The 15,310-nt window shown below is 43.9% G+C and overlaps 1 protein-coding gene across 1 annotated transcript in view; it reads right to left on the bottom strand.

Moving 5' to 3' along the window:
• Positions 1–15,310, bottom strand: part of LOC311139117 (protein bicaudal D homolog 1-like) — a gene marked incomplete at both ends in the record, with an annotated part of 30,090 nt that overhangs the window by 13,577 nt on the left and 1,203 nt on the right. The gene's annotated exons all lie outside the window — the stretch shown is intronic.

Here is a 15,310-nt window from a genome sequence, read left to right as displayed (position 1 = left end):
TGTGTGAAACCCACTCCTCAACCTTAAGTATCCCACTTGCGTAGCCTCGTTAGATAGCTTTTGAGGTGGCGTGATCGGCTAAGACTCTTGAGAGAGGACGGTCACGTGTGTTTGTGAGGCAGAGGTCCAGAGTTCGCACCAGGTATGGGCCAAAACGCAAGGACGTGTTACTCGCTAAGCAAGCAGCGTGAAATCCTTTACACATACACTACCAGTCAAAAGTTTGGACACACCTACTCATTCAAGGGTTATTCTTTATTTTTTTTACTATTTTTTACATTGTAGAATAATAGTGAAGACATCAAAACTATGAAATAACACATATGGAATCATGTAGTAAACAAAAAAAAGTGTTAAAAAAATCTAAATATATTTTATATTTGAGAATCTTCAAATAGCCACCCTTTGCCTTGATGACAGCTTTGCACACGCTTGGCATTCTCTCAACCAGCTTCACCTGGAATGCTTTTCCAACAGTCTTGAAGGAGTTCCCACATATGCTGAGCACTTGTTGGCTGCTTTTCCTTCACTCTGCCGTCTGACTCATCCCAAACCATCTCAATTGGGTTGAGGTCAGGGGATTGTGGAGGCCAGGTCATCTGATGCAGCACTCCATCACTCTCCTTCTTGGTAAAATAGCCCTTAAACAGCCTGGAGGTGTCAATGTCATGTTGAAAAACAAATGATAGTCCCACTAAGCCCAAACCAGATGGGATGGCGTATCACTGTAGAATACTGTGGTAGCCATGCTGGTTAAGTGTGCCTTGAATTCTAAATAAATCACAGACAGTGTCACCAGCAAACCACCCCCACACCATAACACCTCCTCCTCCATGCTTTACGGTGGGAAATACACATGCGGAGATCATCCGTTCACCCACACCGCGTCTCACAAAGACATGGCGGTTGGAACAAAAAATCTCACATTTGGACTCCAGACCAAAGGACACATTTCCACCTGTCTACTGTCCATTGTTCGTGTTTCTTGGCCAAAGCAGGTCTCTTCTTCTTATTGGTGTCCTTTAGTAGTGGTTTCTTTGCAGCAATTCGACCATGAAGGCCTGATTCACACAGTCCCCTCTGAACAGTTGATGTTGAGATGTGTCTGTTACTTGAACTGTTACGTGAAGCATTTATTTGGGCTGCAATTTCTGAGGCTGGTAACTCTAATGAACTTATCCTCTGCAGCAGACTTAACTCTGGGTCTTCCATTCCTGTCGCAGTCCTCATCCATTCCTGTCGCAGAAACTTTAAAAGTTCTTGAAATGTTCCTTATTGATGTCTTAAAGTAATGATGGACTGTCGTTTCTCTTTGCTTATTTGAGCTGTTCTTGCCATAATATGGACTTGGTCTTTTACCAAATAGGGCTATCTTCTGTATACCCCCCCTCCTACCTTGTCACAACACAACTGATTGGCTCAAACGCATTAAGAAGGAAAGAAATTCCACAAATTAACTTTTAAGAAGGCACACCTGTTAATTGAAATGCATTCCAGGTGACTACCTCATGAAGCTGGTTGAGAGAATGCCAAGAGTGTGCAAATCTGTCATCAAGGCAAAGGGTGGCTATTTGAAGAATCTCAAATATAAATTATATTTGGATTTGTCTAACACTTTTTTGGTTACTACATGATTATATTTGTGTTATTTCATAGTTTTGATGTCTTCACTATTATTCTACAATGTAGAAAATAGTAAAAATAAAGAAAAACCCTGGAATGAGTAGGTGTGTCCAAACTTTTGACTGGTACTGTATATTTTCATACTTTTTAGAATAAGTCCCCTGTGGGAATCGAACCCACAACCCTGGCGTTGCTAGTGCCATGCTCTACCAACTAAGCCACATGGGACTAGACCACACAGACTGACTAAGAGACCAAACCCTGCGGAGGGTGCCACCAGACGGCGGCAGAGAGAGAAAGAGAGCGTCTGCTCCTATGACAGAGCCCCTCTCAGTCTTTATAGTCTCATAGCATGGTCTGACAGAGAGGATGGCAGGGAAAGTAGCTTTTTTGATTACTAAAAATCACAGACTATTTTACATTCTCCCAACCTCTCTCTTTCGATCTCTCACGGCCAGCCTGACAGAGAAGAATGGGAGAAATATTAGCATTTTGAAATTGTTTCTTGCACTTTGCCTGTTTTACCGTCTCTTTCTATCACTTGTCTTTTTCCCTCTCAATATGTACAGTGCATTCAGACCCCTTGACTTTTTCCACATTTTGTTACATTACAGCCTTATTCTAAAATTGATTAAAAAAAAAGAAAAAACTCAATCTACACACAATACCCCATAATGACAAAGCAAAAACTGGTTTTTATTAATTTAAGAAAATATATTTAAAATAAATAACTAAAATATCACATTTACATAAGTATTCAGACCCTTTACTCAGTACTTTGTTGAAGCACATTTGGCAGCGATTACAGCCTCTAGTCTTCTTGGGTATGATGCTACAAGCTTGGCACACCTGTATTTGGGAGGTTTCTCCCATTCTTCTCTGCAGATCCTCTCAAGCTCTGTCAGGTTTGATGGGGAGCGTCGCTGTACAACTATTTTCAGGTCTCTCCAGAGATGTTCCATCGGGTTCAAGTCCGGGCTCTGGTTGGGCCACTCAAGGACATTCAGAGATTTGTCATGAAGCCTGTGTTGTCTTGGCTGTGTGCTTAGGTTCGTTGTCCTGTTGGACGGTGAACCTTCACCCCAGTCTGAGGTCCTGAGCGCTCTGGAGCAGGTTTTCATCAAGGATCTCTCTGTACTTTGCTCCGTTCATTTTTCCCTGAAAAACATCCCCAGAGCATAATGCTGCCACCACCATGCTTCACTGTAGAGATGGTGCCAGGTTTCCTCCAGACGTGATGCTTGGCATTCGGGCCAAAGAGTTCAATCTGGGTTTCATCAGACCAGAGAATCTTGTTTCTCATGGTCTGAGAGTCTTTAGGTGCCTTTTGGCAAACTCCAAGCAGGCTGTCATGTGCCTTTTAATGAGGGGTGGCATCCGTCTGGCCACTAACATAAAGGCCTGATTGGTGGAGTGCTGCAGAGATGGATTCTCCCATCTCCACAGAGGAACTCTGGAGCTCTGTCAGAGTGACCATCGGGTTCTTGGTCACCTCCCTGACCAAGGCTCTTCTCCCCTGATTGTTCAGTTTGGCCGGGTGGCCAGCTCTAGGAAGAGTCTAGGTGGATCCAAACTTCTTCCATTTAAGAATGATGGAGGCCACTGTGTTCTTGGGGACCTTCAATGCTGCAGAAATGTTTTGGTACCCTTCTCCAGATCTGTGCCTTGACACAATCCTGTCTCGGAGCTCTACGGACAATTCCTTCAACCTCATGGATTGGTATTTGCTCTGACATGCACTGTCAACTGTGGGACCTTATATAGACATGCCTTTCCAAATTATGTCCAATCAATTCAATTTACCACAGGTGGACTCCAATCAAGTTGTAGAAACATCTCAAGGATGATCCATGGAAACAGGATGCACCTGAGCTCAATTTTGAGTCTCATAGGAAAGGGTCTGAATACTTATGTAAATAAGGTGTTTATTTTTATAAATGTGCAAACATTTCTAAAAACCTTTTTTTAGCTTTGTCAGTATGGGGTACTGTGTGTAGATTGATGAGGAAAAATAATAATTTAATCAATTTTAGAATAAGGCTGTAACGTCACAAAATGTGGAAAAAGTGAAGGGGTCTGAATATTTTCCGAATGCACTGTATTTGCCTCTTTCTTCCTCTCTCTTCCATTTCTCTTCATCTCTCCTTTGTGTCTTTAGACATCTACTCTAACAGAATACTAATGGGCAGTACCTCTGAGTTTCACACACGGTCCCTCCCTGTAGAGCTAGCCAGTGTTGTGGACTGCCAGTACCAAGGATTCACAGAGCTTTCTGCTGAGGTATCAACAGACCGAACAACACACATCAACCAAAGGGGTCGAATTAACACTATTTGATCTATGCTACCCAAGTGGACACACACATACACACATCAGTATTCTGCACTCATTCTCACAGACAGCCCTTTCCCAAGACAATAGACGGATTCACCATACTGCCCTGTCTCTCCTCTCTCCCCTCTCCGGTTCTCTTTCTTTCTGCTTAGAAGCGACATACAGTACCCTTTCACCGTACCCTCTCCCTCAGACGGGCTCAGCTGGCACACTCATTCACAGGGGTGATGTCATCATTAGCAGCTCTTTGAGCTCACACAGGGCCATGCTCTGGCACAGTGACACCCTGTTAAACTCTCCATTTCATGCCATCTTGGATCTGTCAGGAGCCATCTGATCCGTGCCAGACTAATACAGACCAGCAGAGTGTAACATCACCTGTGAAGAGAAACACTGGTCTACAGCCCTGGACACACACACACACTCCTGTTAGATACACAGCCCCCTCTTCTACCACCTAGTATGTACAGTGCAGGACTTCATTCCAGCCCAGCTCTAAAACACACCTGATTCAACTACTGTAACTAAGGTCTTGATAATTATGGAATGCTTGAATCAGGGTGCTGGGCTGGAACAAATACCTGCACCTCCTATAGCTCTCCCAGGACAAGGGTTGGTGACCACAGCTGTCATATCCTAGTGACCCCACACTAAACTCACAGCATGGGGCCCAGTTCGATCGATATGAAGGACATATCACTGTTAGTTAATTGACTTTTTTCTGCCTGGTCGGTCGATGACACAGTGACAGTGCAGGACCTCTGGACTGGAGTATTAAGACTATAGCTGAACCCCCCTCTGGGCAACAGGAGGTGGGCTGGAGGGAGGGGAGTGGAGTGGTGTCGGGATTCAAGGACAATTCATTCTGTAGACATTGCACGGTAACTGCCAAAATAAAGGAAACACTTGAGTAAATGAGGGATACAAAGTATATAGAAAGCAGATGCTGAGTTAATTAAGCAATTAACATCCCATCATGCTTTGGGTCATGCATAATTTCCACGAGAAATTATGGAATTTCTCATGGAAGAAAGGTGTCGCATCCCTCCAATAGAGTTCCAAACACTTGTAGAATCTATGCCAAGGTGCATTGAAGCTGTTCTGGCTCATGGTGGCCCAATGCCCTATTAAGAAACTTTATGTTGGCGTTTCCATTATTTTGGCAGTTACCTGTATATATGCGTGCACGCGTCTCGCATACATGCACACACATAGTGGCCTTCGTGTTATGTACTGTATCCATCTCCGTCTCTGTAGGGGGGTCTCTAATGAGAAACAGCTGGAGCCCCCCCCCTCCCCCACCACGACAGGCCTGTATTCCCACTGACAGTAGGCTAACAACTCTACATAGCAGTGTCTCAATGCTCCATCAGTATGTACAGTGTCCTCCCTATCATCAAACCCCCAGAAATCAACAGGTAATCACGCAACACAGGCCATGAATAAATGACCTAGCTATCATATGAGGTGTTTTTGCAGGTTCACTCGCATCAAACACTGTGCATGAGCCTCAGAACCAATCAGAATATCAGCATAATACACCTTATCCTTACTGCATGCCCTGTTTGTATGCCCCTCTCACTGTGTCCTGATTAGCTGAGTTAGAGAGTTAGCTAGCTAAGAGTTAGCAGCACATGGCTCAGCAGCCTTAAACAGACACTAATCAATCCAGGGCCCTGGAGGGCTGCAGACGTGGGAGACTCAGTGCTCTTTGAAGAAGGAACCCCACCACAGTACAACACAGACCTTTTGAAGTATACCCTCTCTGGAAGATAACCTTGGGTTGGGTGGACAGGACCAGGAATAGAACAGGAGATAGGCTGGGAGGCTGGGAGGGGAGTAGGGATGGGTGGCTAGCTTTTGTTCTAGCCCAGCTCGAACACAACTGGTTTAACTGATAGTGAGATGAAGATCCCTCTGTATCTCTGTTTTGCTTCCTCCCTAGTCTCCTCCTCGGTGCATCATGCCTGTGTCTTTATATCGCGTGCGTGTGTGTGATATGATGGTATCCTATCATGTATGGATGGTATTCTGAGATGTGTCTGGAGGGATGGAGGAACAGAGGGAGGGGTGGAGGGCAGGAGGGATGAGAAGGATTATCACATTTTAATGTATTTGTTTTCCTTTCCTCCTATCCTTCCATCTTTCACACTAACATGAATCTTTCAGTCAGGTCACATTGTCTCCCCCTTCCCTCCAACCACTACATCAACAACCACACTAGGAACACTTATGAGATACTGTACTCCACCACCCTCTCAGGAGTCTAAGGGTTAATTATAGGAGAACCACAGCCTCATATTGTTGAATTATTCAGCCTATCCCTGTGCTCTATGTGAGGATTACAGACTGACATCAGGCATCCAGAGGTTTTACCAGCAGTCTCTTAAGTGCCTGTGAACATGTGACCTAGAGGAATATTCCATAATTTAATGAGAGGGGCAGAGACATCTGCGTCCCAAATGGCACCCTATAGGGCTCTGGTCAAAAGTAGTGCACTATGTAGGGAATAGGGTGCCATTTGGATGCAGACCAGCTACAGTAGCTGTTGAAGAAAACAGTTAGCCTACTGTTAAGGGATTTCATCCACTCTGGGGTTTGAAAGGTCTGTGAGAGTTTAGCCATTCAGTCAAAGTAGGCCTCTCTTCTTTTTTTCCCCCACAGTGAATCCACAATAAACTGAAAATATTCACTGACACACCACAGTAAGTGTGCAGAAGAAGTTCCCTTTGCAATTCAGTATTTTAGATCATTTTGCACAACAGCAGCATGACCAGATGAGTGATAGATTCCCAGCTAACTACACTATACCCCACAGTGGTAAAGACATAATGCATTTGGGCACCCAAGTGTGGCTAATGGTCTTTCCTAATAGACCTAAGCCATTCTCCTTGCTCTGAGAGTCAATGATAGACCGTCAGTAGCTATACCATAACTCACACTAATGTCTTAGTATGGACATGCAGACATGGATCCATTTGCTTCCTGTCAAGGTAAGGTCCAGGTAGCAGTGGCCCTCGGACACCGATCTAGGATCAGCTTACCTTCCCTCACATTCTAAAATTAACCATGGGGCCTTAAAACACAAAACTGACCTGGGATCAGCATTTAGGGGCAACTTGATTATATACTGTGTACTCTGTCAAGCTAGAGAAGGATGCATCCCATTGGTTGTTTGTGTATGACATCATTGGAGTTGAGGGTTGGGTCGGGCGCTTCTGCTTTTAGCCTAACAGCAGTGCTAATGCACGCTCTGGATTTTTCATCATTTTTACAATCAACCGCAAAACCCTTCTCCCTACTTCCCCTTTTACAGCCATTGCTTCCAACGCGTGACCATAAAACCATTCCCCATTTTAAACCCCCTTCACAAGGGTCCGTAGTTGGCTAGCTAGCAAGCAAAAGATAAGAACATTGCCAGCCAGTATGATAGATACAGAACAAAAAGACTGAACGACTGGGTCGCATCTCTGGGAACCGAACCGATAGAACGAACGACCAGCCGGCTTGGGTAGCAACCCTAGATTTGTGTCGGGGCTATATCTTCTGGAAGGATGAAATAGTATGAATAAATTCATAAAATTAACGTTTTTAATGAAAATATGTCAATCATTATTTGAATATGTTGCTAACCCGTTGTATAAAAGTGATAATGCCCTCGAAGCCGTCTCGGGCCTAATAACACCTGCCAATATATCCTTCAAACACTGGCTTCTCGGGCATTATCACTTAAATGTATAGCAGAGAGGAATATGGGGCAGATTTAGATACAGGTGTGTGAATGTAGCATGATGTAATGTGTGTGTAATGTATAGCTATAGAGTGAGGGAGGCTTTACAGGCTTAGATAGAGGAATGTATAGCAGCGAGGTGTAGATTGACCTGTCAATTGTATATAGCCTGTTATTACTCCACCCAGCTCCTCCCAGACAGTGGTGCACTTTACACAGGAAATGGAAAACACTGACTGAAAGCACTCTTAAGAGTTACTGATATTCCCTAAACACTTCTCTCTCTCCCTCCCTCCCTCCCTCCCTCGCCTTATACTCTCTCCGTATTTCTCGCTCTCTCTCCATTTGAGATTGTGTTTGCTAAATGAAGGAGCTCTATAAACATACAGCACAATACATATACTGTCCTGTGAGCTCTGTACTCCAGCACCTTGGATTTGAAATGATACAAGTGAAGATTGTCAGGTATTGGGACAAATTCCCTTAAATGTGTATTAAAGTAGTAAAAATGTAAGTATTTGTTACCATATTCCTAGCACACAATGAATACATCAAGCTTCTGACTCTACAAATGTGTTGGATGCATTTGCTGTTTGTTTTGGTTGTGTTTCAGATTATTTTGTGTCCAATAGAAATTAATGGTAAATAATGTATTGTGTCATTTTGGAGTCACTTTTATTTTTGAATATGTTTCTAAACACTGCTACATTCATGTGGATGTTACCATGATTATGGATAGTCCTGAATGAATCGTAAATAATGATGAGTGAGAAAGTTACACAGGCATACCCCACAAAAATTGGTAACCTCCCCTGTTATTGTAATGGTGAGAGGTTAGCATGTCTTGGGGGTATGATATTTGTGCGTCTGTAACTTACTCACTCATCATTATTCACGATTAATTCAGGACTATCTGTAATCATGGTAGCATCCACATTAATGTAGAAGTGTTTAGAAACATACTACATAAAAAAAATAAAAAAAAGCGACTCCAAAATTACACAATACATAATTTACCATTCATTTCTATTGAACACAAAATAATCTGAAACACAAAATACACTCAAATTAAAGATGACAGTCTGCACTTTAACATCATAGTAATTGTATAACTTCAAAGTGCTGGAGTACAGATCCAAAACAAACACAAAAATCCCTGTCCCAATACTTTTGGAGCTCACTGTACTACATAGTACTACAGCCTACTCTTTGAAAACCACTTCCAATTAACAAATTAATGCACCAATTCCTAGATGGAGTGAGTGTACGTTATGTTCCTAAAGCAAATAAATAACATGAATGGAGCCTAAATATACTTCCCTTCTAAATCAATCTAATGGGCGACTGTGGAGCAAGCTGATTAGCACTGAGCTGTCAGTAGCTCTTTATTGCCAAGGCTGGTCCTTCTGGGTCATATCCCGCTGTTAACCAATGGCTATTCGATTATACAAGTCCTTCTGAAGGACTCAATTACCTCATGTTTTAGAAACAACAAAATGATTTAAGACGTAGAGCAGAAGACAGACTGTCATTTTAGGCTAATGTCTGAATTAGAAAATGGTGGTTTAAGTTCAGGCTTCAATTTGGCTCAGGGAAATATCTAGCATAACCACTTGGCACCTGAACATTCTATTGAACAAGGAAATTACACATCACAAATTGGTTTGAGAGAGAGATGAAGAGAAAATTAATGAAAAACAGAATATGATCCAACCCTGTCGGGTCTTGGAACTCAAGAGTTTTAAATTCAAGTTTTAGCTTCCTGGTGTATGTCCGGCCCACAGACACAGCCAGTAGACCTATAGGATTACAGTGATTCAAAATCAAATCAAATCAAATTTTATTGGCCACATGCGCCGAATACAACAGGTGCAGACATTACAGTGAAATGCTTACTTACAGCCCTTAACCAACAGTGCATTTATTTTTAATAAAAAAGTAAAATAAAACAACAACAAAAAAGTGTTGAGAAAAAAGAGCAGAAGTAAAATAAAATAACAGTAGGGAGGCTATATATACAGGGGGGTACCGGTGCAGAGTCAATGTGCGGGGGCACCGGCTAGTTGAGGTAGTTGAAGTAATATGTACATGTGGGTAGAGTTAAAGTGACTATGCATAAATAATTAACAGAGTAGCAGCAGCGTAAAAAGATGGGGTGGGGGGGCAGTGCAAATAGTCCGGGTAGCCATGATTAGCTGTTCAGGAGTCTTATGGCTTGGGGGTAGAAGCTGTTGAGAAGTCTTTTGGACCTAGACTTGGCACTCCGGTACCGCTTGCCGTGCGGTAGCAGAGAGAACAGTCTATGACTAGGGTGGCTGGAGTCTTTGACAATTTTGAGGGCCTTCCTCTGACACCGCCTGGTATAGAGGTCCTGGATGGCAGGAAGCTTGGCCCCAGTGATGTACTGGGCCGTACGCACTACCCTCTGTAGTGCCTTGCGGTCGGAGGCCAAGCAGTTGCCATACCAGGCGGGGATGCAACCAGTCAGGATGCTCTCGATGGTGCAGCTGTAGAATTTTTTGAGGATCTGAGGACCCATGCCAAATCTTTTCAGTCTCCTGAGGGGGAATAGGCTTTGTCGTGCCCTTTTCACGACTGTCTTGGTGTGTTTGGACCATGAAAGTTCGTTGGTGATGTGGACACCAAGGAACTTGAAGCTCTCAACCTGTTCCACTACAGCCCCGTCGATGAGAATGGGGGCGTGCTCAGTCCTCTTTTTTTTCCTGTAGTCCACAATCATCTCCTTTGTCTTGGTCACGTTGAGGGAGAGGTTGTTATCCTGGCACCACACGGCCAGGTCTCTGACCTCCTCCCTATAGGCTGTCTCATCGTTGTCGGCAAACTTAATGATGGTGTTGGAGTCGTGCCTGGCCATGCAGTCATGGGTGAACAGGGAGTACAGGAGGGGACTGAGCACGCACCCCTGAGGGGCCCCCGTGTTGAGGATCAGTGTGGCAGATGTGTTGTTACCTACCCTTACCACCTGGGGGCGGCCCGTCAGGAAGTCCAGGATCCAGTTGCAGAGGGAGGTGTTTAGTCCCAGGATCCTTAGCTTAGTGATGAGCTTTGAGGGCACTATGGTGTTGAATGCTGAGCTGTAGTCAATGAATAGCATTCTCACGTAGGTGTTCCTCTTGTCCAGGTGGGAAAGGGCAGTGTGGAGTGCAATAGAGATTGCATCATCTGTGGATCTGTTGGAGCGGTATGCAAATTGGAGTGGGTCTAGGGTTTCTGGGATAATGGTGTTGATGTGAGCCATGACCAGCCTTTCAAAGCACTTCATGGCTACAGACGTCAGTGCTACGGGTCAGTAGTCATTTAGGCAGGTTATCTTAGTGTCCTTGGGCACGGGGACTATGGTGGTCTGCTTGAAACATGTTGGTATTAAAGACTCAGTCAGGGACATGTTGAAAATGTCAGTGAAGACACTTGCCAGTTGGTCAGCACATGCTCGGAGTACACGTCCTGGTAATCCGTCTGGCCCTGCGGCCTTGTGAATGTTGACCTGCTTAAAAGTCTTACTCACATCGGCTACGGAGAGCGTGATCACATAGTCATCCGGAACAGCTGGTGCTCTCATGCATGCTTCAGTGTTGCTTGCCTCGAACAAGATGCTTCACATGAAGACAATAACACACTGTTTACAATATGCATATAATGATTAGAATCCATGTCATACAGCTCTCTGAGAGCACCAAAGAGTGAGACAATGTTTTAGTACACTGGCTATTACACTGCTCAAAAAAATAAAGGGAACACTTAAACAACACAATGTAACTCCAAGTCAATCACACTTCTGTGAAATCAAACTGTCCACTTAGGAAGCAACACTGATTGACAATAAACTTCACATGCTGTTGTGCAAATGGAATAGACAACAGGTGGAAATTATAGGCAATTAGCAAGACACCCCCAAAAAAGGAGTGGTTCTGCAGGTGGTGACCACAGACCACTTCTCAGTTCCTATGCTTCCTGGCTGATGTTTTGGTCACTTTTGAATGCTGGCGGTGCTTTCACTCTAGTGGTAGCATGAGACGGAGTCTACAACCCACACAAGTGGCTCAGGTAGTGCAGCTCATCCAGGATGGCACATCAATGCGAGCTGTGGCAAGAAGGTTTGCTGTGTCTGTCAGCGTAGTGTCCAGAGCATGGAGGCGCTACCAGGAGACAGGCCAGTACATCAGGAGACGTGGAGGAGGCCGTAGGAGGGCAACAACCCAGCAGCAGGACCGCTACCTCCGCCTTTGTGCAAGGAGGAGCAGGAGGAGCACTGCCAGAGCCCTGCAAAATGACCTCCAGCAGGCCACAAATGTGCATGTGTCTGCTCAAACGGTCAGAAACAGACTCCATGAGGGTGGTATGAGGGCCCGACGTCCACAGGTGGGGGTTGTGCTTACAGCCCAACACCGTGCAGGACGTTTGGCATTTGCCAGAGAACACCAAGATTGGCAAATTCGCCACTGGCGCCCTGTGCTCTTCACAGATGAAAGCAGGTTCACACTGAGCACATGTGACAGACGTGACAGAGTCTGGAGACGCCGTGGAGAACGTTCTGCTGCCTGCAACATCCTCCAGCATGACCGGTTTGGCGGTGGGTCAGTCATGGTGTGGGGTGGCATTTCTTTGTGGGGGCCGCACCGCCCTCCATGTGCTCGCCAGAGGTAGCCTGACTGCCATTAGGTACCGAGATGAGATCCTCAGACCCCTTGTGAGACCATATGCTGGTGCGGTTGGCCCTGGGTTCCTCCTAATGCAAGACACTGCTAGACCTCATGTGGCTGGAGTGTGTCAGCAGTTCCTGCAAGAGGAAGGCATTGATGCTATGGACTGGCCCGCCCGTTCCCCAGACCTGAATCCAATTGAGCACATCTGGGACATCATGTCTCGCTCCATCCACCAACGCCACGTTGCACCACAGACTGTCCAGGAGTTGGCGGATGCTTTAGTCCAGGCCTGGGAGGAGATCCCTCAGGAGACCATCCGCCACCTCATCAGGAGCATGCCCAGGCGTTGTAGGGAGGTCATACAGGCACGTGGAGGCCACACACACTACTGAGCCTCATTTTGACTTGTTTTAAGGACATTACATCAAAGTTGGATCAGCCTGTAGTGTGGTTTTCCACTTTAATTTTGAGTGTGACTCCAAATCCAGACCTCCATGGGTTGATAAATTTGATTTCCATTGATCATTTTTGTGTGATTTTGTTGTCAGCACATTCAACTATGTAAAGAAAAAAGTATTTAATAAGATTATTTCATTCATTCAGATCTAGGATGTGTTATTTTAGTGTTCCCTTTATTCTTTTGAGCAGTGTATATATGGTCATTTATCAATTGAACCTTTTGTAATTAGAAACTGCCATTCCATTGATTAACTAATCAATCTATGACTCATTCTGTACCACCCCCACGACCAAAAGTTTTGCACTCAACTTTTCCCTTTGCTTTTTCATGAGCATCCTTTCATCAAACCTGCTGATAGCAATTAGTGATGAAAGGTTTGCAGACCCAATAGTGCTTAGAAATGCTGACTCCTGCTGCCTGTACACTGAGGAGATCTTGTTAGGTACTTGAGTTGATAATTAACAATCAGGCATGTACATGCCCATTAAATAAAAATGACAGTCTACCACACACTATCATGATGAAAGCAAAAGCATGCCATAATTAATCATTTATGACAGAGTCTCTCTGTTGCCCTTTCATCCAGCAAAGCTCACAGAGGGAACTCGGTGCTCATGGTTGACTTTTTCCAGTATGCATGTCCGTGCTAAAGTAGCTTTCCTTCTGAACTGAACCTGGTCTAAATGAGCAATGTGGAACAGAGTAGTCCAGCTCACAACACATCATGAAAAACAATAAAGAAGTGGATGTTTGATACTGCCAATTTAGCAGGTACCAACCCTGCATACTGCCATATGTCCCAAGTATCACTCTGCACTCTGCACCCCAACGCCAACTGTCAGTCCCAATAAAACAATCAATCAAAGCTCAGCTTCAGTTTAAGTGACAGATAATTCAGTTACTTCAGGTCTCAGGGAAGATGATGAGGCACTTTTAGCTACGATGATCATTTCCTTGCTACACCAACTGGACCAGATCACTGTGTGGAAGACTAATACCTACATGACTAGCAAAAGTAGGAAATCTACCTTTTCTCAAAGTGGTAAAGAAAACCTCTTATTGCAGTGATGTTAGATAACTGTCAACAAATAGTCCAATCTAGATAGATCAATCTGCGATCAGTGTAGCCCTTTCCCCAGTAGCAGCAGAAGCAGTATGCCTGAGAAACATAGTGATCGATAGGAGTTAATTGAGATTAAATTAGGTATTGAGCTGACTCTGATGGAAACCTAGACCAGATGAAGACTTTCTCTAAGGATCAGTGGCCATGACCAAGGGGGAGAGAGCAGGAGAGGAGAGGGTTAGAGGGTGGAGTAGAGGAGAAGGGGGACAGAGAGAGAACTGGGGGTAGTGTAGCAAATGAGGATTTGTGAAACTTACTCCTCAGCCTCAAGTGTCCCCACTTGCGCCAGTGAACAGATAGCTTTTCAACAAGCAGTGTGATGTCCTTTACAGTAGCACAGAAAAAAGAGAGAGGCAGGGGGAGAAAGAGAGGGGGAGATAGAGAGAGTGGAAGATGGGGGTCCTACAGCAAATGCTGAGCTGATTGACATATATATACACATGGTTTAAACTGAGATGTCTTAAAATGGTCTCATTGTGTGGCGTTATTGTTGCCATGCATAAGACATATACAGAGCAGACAGGACAAGTCACAGGCATGCCGTCATTATTGGTTGCCTACTCCATGTCCAAACCAATCTAATAACGCTTCAGAATGTATGCCAGGTCCTCTCTCACACACACATACTGACCTTCAGTTACTGTAAATGCATCATCAGCTGCCTACAGACACAACCGTCTGTATTATAGCTAACAAACTAGTGAATTAATACTGCCATAGGGTTCCATACGGCAAAGAAAACACTGTTTGTTGCAGATCGACAGAGTTGTTTTATTGATTAATTACACCTTGGCACAGCGTAGCTAATTAGCAAGAATTGATTATTGAAATGAACAGGAATAAATGATCAACCATGGTAGTGGAGAACAGACTTGGGTTCCAATACTATTTCAAATATCTCAATTACTTTTACATACATTCGAAGTAAGTATTCAAAAAATATATTTGAAAAGACAAGTAATTTGAATGTATTTGGAAACTTGGAAAGTATTTGAAAAATTCAAATACACTGACTCAAATACACTCCCCTCAAATGCACTGTGTTTACCCAGGAATTTGAAAATAGTATTTGGTCATCTATTTAGTTTATCCAAACACCTATTGAAATACTCAAATAAAAGTACTTGTTTTGTACTGTGTATTTGAAAATACTCAAATACACAGACTTTTTTATATTTGTATGCCAGATACTCATATACAAATGTATTTGAACCCAGGTCTGATGGAGAAATATGTATTATGATTATATGTAGTGTAACGGTGAAAAGGCTTGCTTTGATTAGACCAGTAATATAGCATTATGGTTAAATCAAGTTCCATCAGGCTTGATGATGCCCTTGATTTGCTTTGTAATGTTGTTTTGTTTTGATATCAAA

This window comes from Coregonus lavaretus (assembly GCF_964263955.1).
Source record: "Coregonus lavaretus genome assembly, chromosome: 13".
NCBI classification, from domain to species: domain Eukaryota; kingdom Metazoa; phylum Chordata; class Actinopteri; order Salmoniformes; family Salmonidae; genus Coregonus; species Coregonus lavaretus.
This window is presented reverse-complemented; position numbering and strand designations above follow the sequence as displayed.